This window comes from Pygocentrus nattereri, chromosome 15, assembly GCF_015220715.1.
Source record: "Pygocentrus nattereri isolate fPygNat1 chromosome 15, fPygNat1.pri, whole genome shotgun sequence".
NCBI lineage: Eukaryota > Metazoa > Chordata > Actinopteri > Characiformes > Serrasalmidae > Pygocentrus > Pygocentrus nattereri.
The window spans coordinates 39,740,958-39,748,457 of record NC_051225.1 but is presented as its reverse complement, the minus strand read 5'-3'; the positions used below and the strand labels follow the sequence as shown (position 1 = coordinate 39,748,457).

General features: G+C 39.7%; 1 protein-coding gene across 1 annotated transcript in view; it reads left to right on the top strand.

Moving 5' to 3' along the window:
* Positions 1-258, top strand: part of prmt3 (protein arginine methyltransferase 3) — a 126,339-nt gene extending 126,081 nt beyond the window's left edge. Inside the window, exon 16 of the mRNA XM_017718597.1 lies at positions 1-258. This exon is cut by the window's left edge and continues 1,281 nt beyond it. The gene's annotated coding sequence lies outside the window, so the exon portion shown is untranslated.
* The last annotated feature ends 7,242 nt before the right edge of the window (positions 259-7,500 follow it).

The following is a 7,500-nucleotide window of genomic DNA, read 5'->3' as shown; positions in this document are numbered from 1 at the left end:
CTGTGGATCTGTGCCCCGGATCTGAACATTGGAACTGCTGTTTGTTCTCCATCTGTTTCCAAACCCACTGGCCAGTCAGCTGTGGTAGAAAATGCTGACAGTAGATCTGTATGTGCATAGCTCATTGGACAGCACTGCTGATACTACAGCAGGGCTCAGATTCCACATTATGAATCATAATTCTATGAAGGTAACTGATGACTGTGCTGGCTCTGAGGCTTTGGTTTGCTTAATAAACTTTTTGTGGCTTTTTCTAAATATCTGTGATGTTACTTATTTGTGTCTCTTCATTTCAGAACTATTTTGTGGCATTTCCTGAAAGGAATGGATTGAGCAAATTTGTTAATGCAGCTAATGATGACTGGAAACTGCATCTGTTTCTCGTTAGACTGAATGAATAACCGACTCTAAATGTAGGTATTGTGATATAAACCGAGTCCGTTCTACAGTTTCTCATTAGGCTGAATGAATAACCGACTCTAAATGTAGGTATTGTGATATAAACCGAGTCTGTTCTACAGTTTCTCATTAGACTGAATGAATAACCGACTCTAAATGTAGGTATTGTGATATAAACCGAGTCTGTTCTACAGTTTCTCATTAGACTGAATGAATAACCGACTCTAAATGTAGGTATTGTGATATAAACCGAGTCCGTTCTACAGTTTCTCATTAGGCTGAATGAATAACCGACTCTAAATGTAGGTATTGTGATATAAACCGAGTCCGTTCTACAGTTTCTCATTAGGCTGAATGAATAACCGACTCTAAATGTAGGTATTGTGATATAAACCGAGTCCGTTCTACAGTTTCTCATTAGGCTGAATGAATAACCGGCTCTAAATGTAGGTATTGTGATATAAACCGAGTCCGTTCTACAGTTTCTCATTAGACTGAATGAATAACCGACTCTAAATGTAGGTATTGTGATATAAACCGAGTCTGTTCTACAGTTTCTCATTAGACTGAATGAATAACCGACTCTAAATGTAGGTATTGTGATATAAACCGAGTCTGTTCTACAGTTTCTCATTAGACTAAATGAATAACCGACTCTAAATGTAGGTATTGTGATATAAACCGAGTCCGTTCTACAGTTTCTCATTAGGCTGAATGAATAACCGACTCTAAATGTAGGTATTGTGATATAAACCGAGTCCGTTCTACAGTTTCTCATTAGGCTGAATGAATAACCGACTCTAAATGTAGGTATTGTGATATAAACCGAGTCCGTTCTACAGTTTCTCATTAGGCTGAATGAATAACCGGCTCTAAATGTAGGTATTGTGATATAAACCGAGACCGTTCTACAGTTTCTCATTAGGCTGAATGAATAACCGACTCTAAATGTAGGTATTGTGATATAAACCGAGTCTGTTCTACAGTTTCTCATTAGACTGAATGAATAACCGACTCTAAATGTAGGTATTGTGATATAAACCGAGTCTGTTCTACAGTTTCTCATTAGACTGAATGAATAACCGACTCTAAATGTAGGTATTGTGATATAAACCGAGTCCGTTCTACAGTTTCTCATTAGGCTGAATGAATAACCGACTCTAAATGTAGGTATTGTGATATAAACCGAGTCTGTTCTACAGTTTCTCATTAGACTGAATGAATAACCGACTCTAAATGTAGGTATTGTGATATAAACCGAGTCTGTTCTACAGTTTCTCATTAGACTGAATGAATAACCGACTCTAAATGTAGGTATTGTGATATAAACCGAGTCCGTTCTACAGTTTCTCATTAGGCTGAATGAATAACCGACTCTAAATGTAGGTATTGTGATATAAACCGAGTCCGTTCTACAGTTTCTCATTAGGCTGAATGAATAACCGACTCTAAATGTAGGTATTGTGATATAAACCGAGTCCGTTCTACAGTTTCTCATTAGGCTGAATGAATAACCGGCTCTAAATGTAGGTATTGTGATATAAACCGAGTCCGTTCTACAGTTTCTCATTAGACTGAATGAATAACCGACTCTAAATGTAGGTATTGTGATATAAACCGAGTCTGTTCTACAGTTTCTCATTAGACTGAATGAATAACCGACTCTAAATGTAGGTATTGTGATATAAACCGAGTCTGTTCTACAGTTTCTCATTAGACTAAATGAATAACCGACTCTAAATGTAGGTATTGTGATATAAACCGAGTCCGTTCTACAGTTTCTCATTAGGCTGAATGAATAACCGACTCTAAATGTAGGTATTGTGATATAAACCGAGTCCGTTCTACAGTTTCTCATTAGGCTGAATGAATAACCGACTCTAAATGTAGGTATTGTGATATAAACCGAGTCCGTTCTACAGTTTCTCATTAGGCTGAATGAATAACCGGCTCTAAATGTAGGTATTGTGATATAAACCGAGTCCGTTCTACAGTTTCTCATTAGGCTGAATGAATAACCGACTCTAAATGTAGGTATTGTGATATAAACCGAGTCTGTTCTACAGTTTCTCATTAGACTGAATGAATAACCGACTCTAAATGTAGGTATTGTGATATAAACCGAGTCTGTTCTACAGTTTCTCATTAGACTGAATGAATAACCGACTCTAAATGTAGGTATTGTGATATAAACCGAGTCCGTTCTACAGTTTCTCATTAGGCTGAATGAATAACCGACTCTAAATGTAGGTATTGTGATATAAACCGAGTCTGTTCTACAGTTTCTCATTAGACTGAATGAATAACCGACTCTAAATGTAGGTATTGTGATATAAACCGAGTCTGTTCTACAGTTTCTCATTAGACTGAATGAATAACCGACTCTAAATGTAGGTATTGTGATATAAACCGAGTCCGTTCTACAGTTTCTCATTAGGCTGAATGAATAACCGACTCTAAATGTAGGTATTGTGATATAAACCGAGTCCGTTCTACAGTTTCTCATTAGGCTGAATGAATAACCGGCTCTAAATGTAGGTATTGTGATATAAACCGAGTCCGTTCTACAGTTTCTCATTAGACTGAATGAATAACCGACTCTAAATGTAGGTATTGTGATATAAACCGAGTCCGTTCTACAGTTTCTCATTAGGCTGAATGAATAACCAGCTCTAAATGTAGGTATTGTGATATAAACCGAGTCCGTTCTACAGTTTCTCATTAGACTGAATGAATAACCGACTCTAAATGTAGGTATTGTGATATAAACCGAGTCTGTTCTACAGTTTCTCATTAGGCTGAATGAATAACCGGCTCTAAATGTAGGTATTGTGATATAAACCGAGTCCGTTCTACAGTTTCTCATTAGACTGAATGAATAACCGACTCTAAATGTAGGTATTGTGATATAAACCGAGTCCGTTCTACAGTTTCTCATTAGGCTGAATGAATAACCGACTCTAAATGTAGGTATTGTGATATAAACCGAGTCTGTTCTACAGTTTCTCATTAGACTGAATGAATAACCGACTCTAAATGTAGGTATTGTGATATAAACTGTTTTCCTCTGATGAAGCGGACTAGACAGTGGGAGGTAATCGTTTATTCTGTGGTACTATTTCATACAGACACTGAGTGTGTTTCATTTCAGACCGACGTTATGACTGTAGCCCAAAGTCTGTGGAACATCGTCCCCGTAAGTTTGGTAAGTTGTTTCAGGCCAGAATGGGGGCTGAAGGTTTTTTTTAACCTTTGGCACCATAAAATTGGAACCATGCTTCTCACACTGGCCATCAGTCCAGTACCAAAGGGTCCGATTTTGCTATCAACAGAACCTAATGGTATTTGAGGAAGCTCTTTTTTTACGGAAACGCTTGCAGCTGAAGCAGGAGATAATTTAGCGAATTCTTTACTCTTCCTGCTGAAGATAAAGTCACCACTATTACATCACCAATACGTGCACCAGAAAGTAAACTACACTCTTAGTGAAGATGGTTCTTCAGGGGTTCTTTATTAAATAAAATGGTTCTGTATCAAACCATGAACAGTTCAAAGAACACTGCATGATTAAAGGGTTCTCTGCATGGTGAAATTGTTCTTCAGATTGATGGAGAATGTGTTATATTTGGTTCCATATAAAACCTTGGAAAGTGGAAAGTTCTGCCACTGTTACAATGTCAAGCTTATTGGTGCTACATACACTCATTGGCCACTTTATTAGGTACGTTCAGTTGCAGGTTAACACAAATGGCTAATCAGCCAATCACACGGCCGCAGCTCACTGCATTTAGGCGTGTAGAGGTGGTCAAGACGACTTGCTGAAGTGCAGACCGAGCATCAGAACGGGGAAGAAAGGGGATTTAAGGGGCTTTGAACGTGGCGTGGTTGTTGGTGCCAGACGGGCTGGTCTGAGTATTTCAGAAACTGCTGATCTGCTGGGATTTTCACACACAACCATCTCTAGGGTTCACAGAGAATGGTCCGAAAAAGAGGAAATATCCAGTGAGCGGTCAGTTGTGTGGACGAAAATGCCTTGTTGATGTGAGAGGTCAGAGGAGAACGGGCAGACTGGTTCCAGATGATAGAAAGGCAGCAGGAACTCAAATAACCAACCAGAATCTCTGAGGAACGTTTCCAACACCTTGTTGAAAGTCTGCCATGAAGAATTAAGACAAAAGGCAAAAGGGGGTCCAGCCTTTTACTAGCAAGATGTACCTAATAAAGTGGCCGGTGAGTGTAGAACACGTTCTCCATAAACCTGAAGAAGCATTTCACACCACAAAGAGCCGTAGAAAGGGTTCTTTGAGTGTTCAAGGTTGTGTATAGAGTCATTTTCTTTACTAAAGAACCCTTGAAGAACTTTGTGATGTCTGATTTTATGATATCAGTTCATATTTGTGAAATTATGATGTAGTACTTGGCATTCAGGCTAGCCCTCGTGGACCACGTTACTCAACAAGAGAAATCAGCAGAGAAATCTAAACCCTTCTTTGCTTCTAAACGTGCTTTTGTCAAAGTGTAGACATTTTTGAGGGTGTGTGAGTGCAGAACAGCGCTGTATTTCATGTCAGCCGATACCTTAAACTAACTAGTTGAGTAAGGTAGCTAATTATCCACACTAGGTTTGACACTTAAATCTATCACGGTTATTATGGTGCTTCTGGCCTCTCAAGGAAGATGGAAAATTGATGAAAATCACGCAATCAAATGAGAGCCCCCTTTCTGGCAGCTGTAGTTTTCTCATTAATAGTGTATGAAGAGCTTCGCCAGTGGACTCTTATCACATGCTAGTGATACAGAAGGGAAAGTAAAGCTGGGCAATGAATTAATTATATGGGCCTTGTGTGTAATTAACGACTGATCACTGCGGCTGTTATCTTGGGGTCAAGGAGTGTCACTGCCCCCGATGAGCCACAACTCACTGACACACAGCTGCGGTGATTTATTCCTGATTAGATAACCCATGTTCCTCTGACTGACTCGCAAAAACACAACCGGCCTTCCGTAATCAAGTATTGCAGCAAAGTGAGCCGCACTTTTCCTCCACAGCACCGCAGCTTAATTACAATCTGATAATACTGTAACTCAGGGATCAGTTGGGGAAGTTCCAGCAGCACTACCAGGCCACTAGAGCCGGTTCTGCGGGACGTCCTGCCATTACTTCCCTCATCGCCTGCTAAGGAAGGGAAGAAGGTGTGAAGGGGACGAAGGGACAGAGGAGCAGAAATCAATTACAATTATTCTCTGTTGACAAAGTAATTAAAGGCGGACTGGGCAGCGGAGAGGCTTTATCGCTGCAGAAGATTTATGACGGTGGCTGCAGTGCGCATGCGTGATTGGCATCCTTAAAGGTTCCAAAAGGTTCCAGTTTAATTCTTTTTTTTTTACATGTAAAAATGTCACTGTTATCAAACAAATCAGCAGGAAAGCTTCTTCAAAGTGTACCAGAAACTTTTATTATGAAGTAATCGCAGTAAAAGAACTGTCAGGCTCTATAAACGTGTTCTACAGACACTCTTTGATGTACACACTTAAAAAGGATGGTTCCTCAAAGGTTCTTCGGTAAAGACAATGGTTCTGTGTAGAACAATGACTGAAGAAGCTTTTGCGTGATTAAAGGGTTCCTTGCATCATGAAGCGGCTCTTCAGGTTAATGGAGAATGTGCTCTGTATGGCTCTGTACAGCACCCGTGGGAGCTTTTCTCTCATGACAGGCTGAAGGATCATTTAACGATGCAAAGGGTTCTTTGAGTGCTCATGGTTCCATATAGAACCGTTTTCTTTACTAAAGAACCCTTGAAGAACCGTTATTTTAAAGAACCATGTCTGTGAATGTGAAGGGACTTTCTAAGGTTTAAAGAGGCTCTAGATAATGTATGGTTTGTATGTATGTCCAAGCCCAGAACTCTTAATTTTAAGACTGTAATACCAAAAGAAGTACTAGGACTCAACAACAGTGGAACCTCATATAGGTGCTGTGCCTATAGAACAACCTTTCAAAAGGCTGTTTAAAAAACAAACATACTTGTCATGGAGAAGCACCTTCTCAAGAACTGTGCAAGCATTCAAATGCTTCCTTAAATTGTGGTTCTATGGCTCTTAAAGAACCCCCCCCCCCACACACTTTCTAAGAGAGCTTAATATTTAGTGATAGACTTCAGACTTTCTTATTCTGCTCTGAGGTTCGGTTAAGATGAAAGTGGGGAATGTAAGCTTTGATCCAGAGGTTTAGGTGCTGCCCCCTTATGGGCATCTCCAAAAGTCACCAGGCATCAGGAGAACCTCCCTAACAGCATGAAGAAGAACCACTGAGAGGAACCAAGACTCCAAACTCCCTAAGAACATGATGGAGAACCACAGATAGAAACCAAGACTCGAAAGGAGAAGCTTCCTATGAACGTGAGGAAGAACCACTGAGAGGAACCAAGACTCAAAACTCCCTAAGAACATAATGGAGAACCACCGATAGAAACCAAGACTCGAAAGGAGAAGCTTCCTATGTACGTGAGGAAGAACCACTAAGAGGAACCAAGACTCAAAACTCTCTAAGAACATGATGGAGAACCACTGATATAAACCAAGAACCGAAAGGAGAAGCTTCCTATGAACGTGAGGAAGAACCACTGAGAGGAACAAATACTCAAAAAGGGGAACCCATTCTCTTCTGGGCCACATCAGATAAATTCTTAGACAAAAGTTTGTAAAAGTTTACAACAGGTTATTCATCCTAGATATTATACATAATAATAATAATAATAATAATTTGAATTTTCTACATATCACCATTGCCTCTACTAAAGAACCCATGAGGGACCGTTTTTTAAATGTTGATGCTGAGGCAGAGGTTTAAATAAAATAAAAGAATAAACATATCAGAAGGAAAATGATTGACATTTCCTGGGTTGCGTTAACGCCCTTGGTTCAGACACAGCAGCTGATTGGCTACAGGCTCATCTGCATATCGCCTGTAAGATATCAACCGCACCAGGGCCAAATATCACGATAACGATTATTAAGGGATAAATCGCTGTGATCGGGAGGAGGAGCTTTTACTGGAGCTAAAAATAGAAACGAGCTTAAAAACTCTTACGCAAAAGTTTT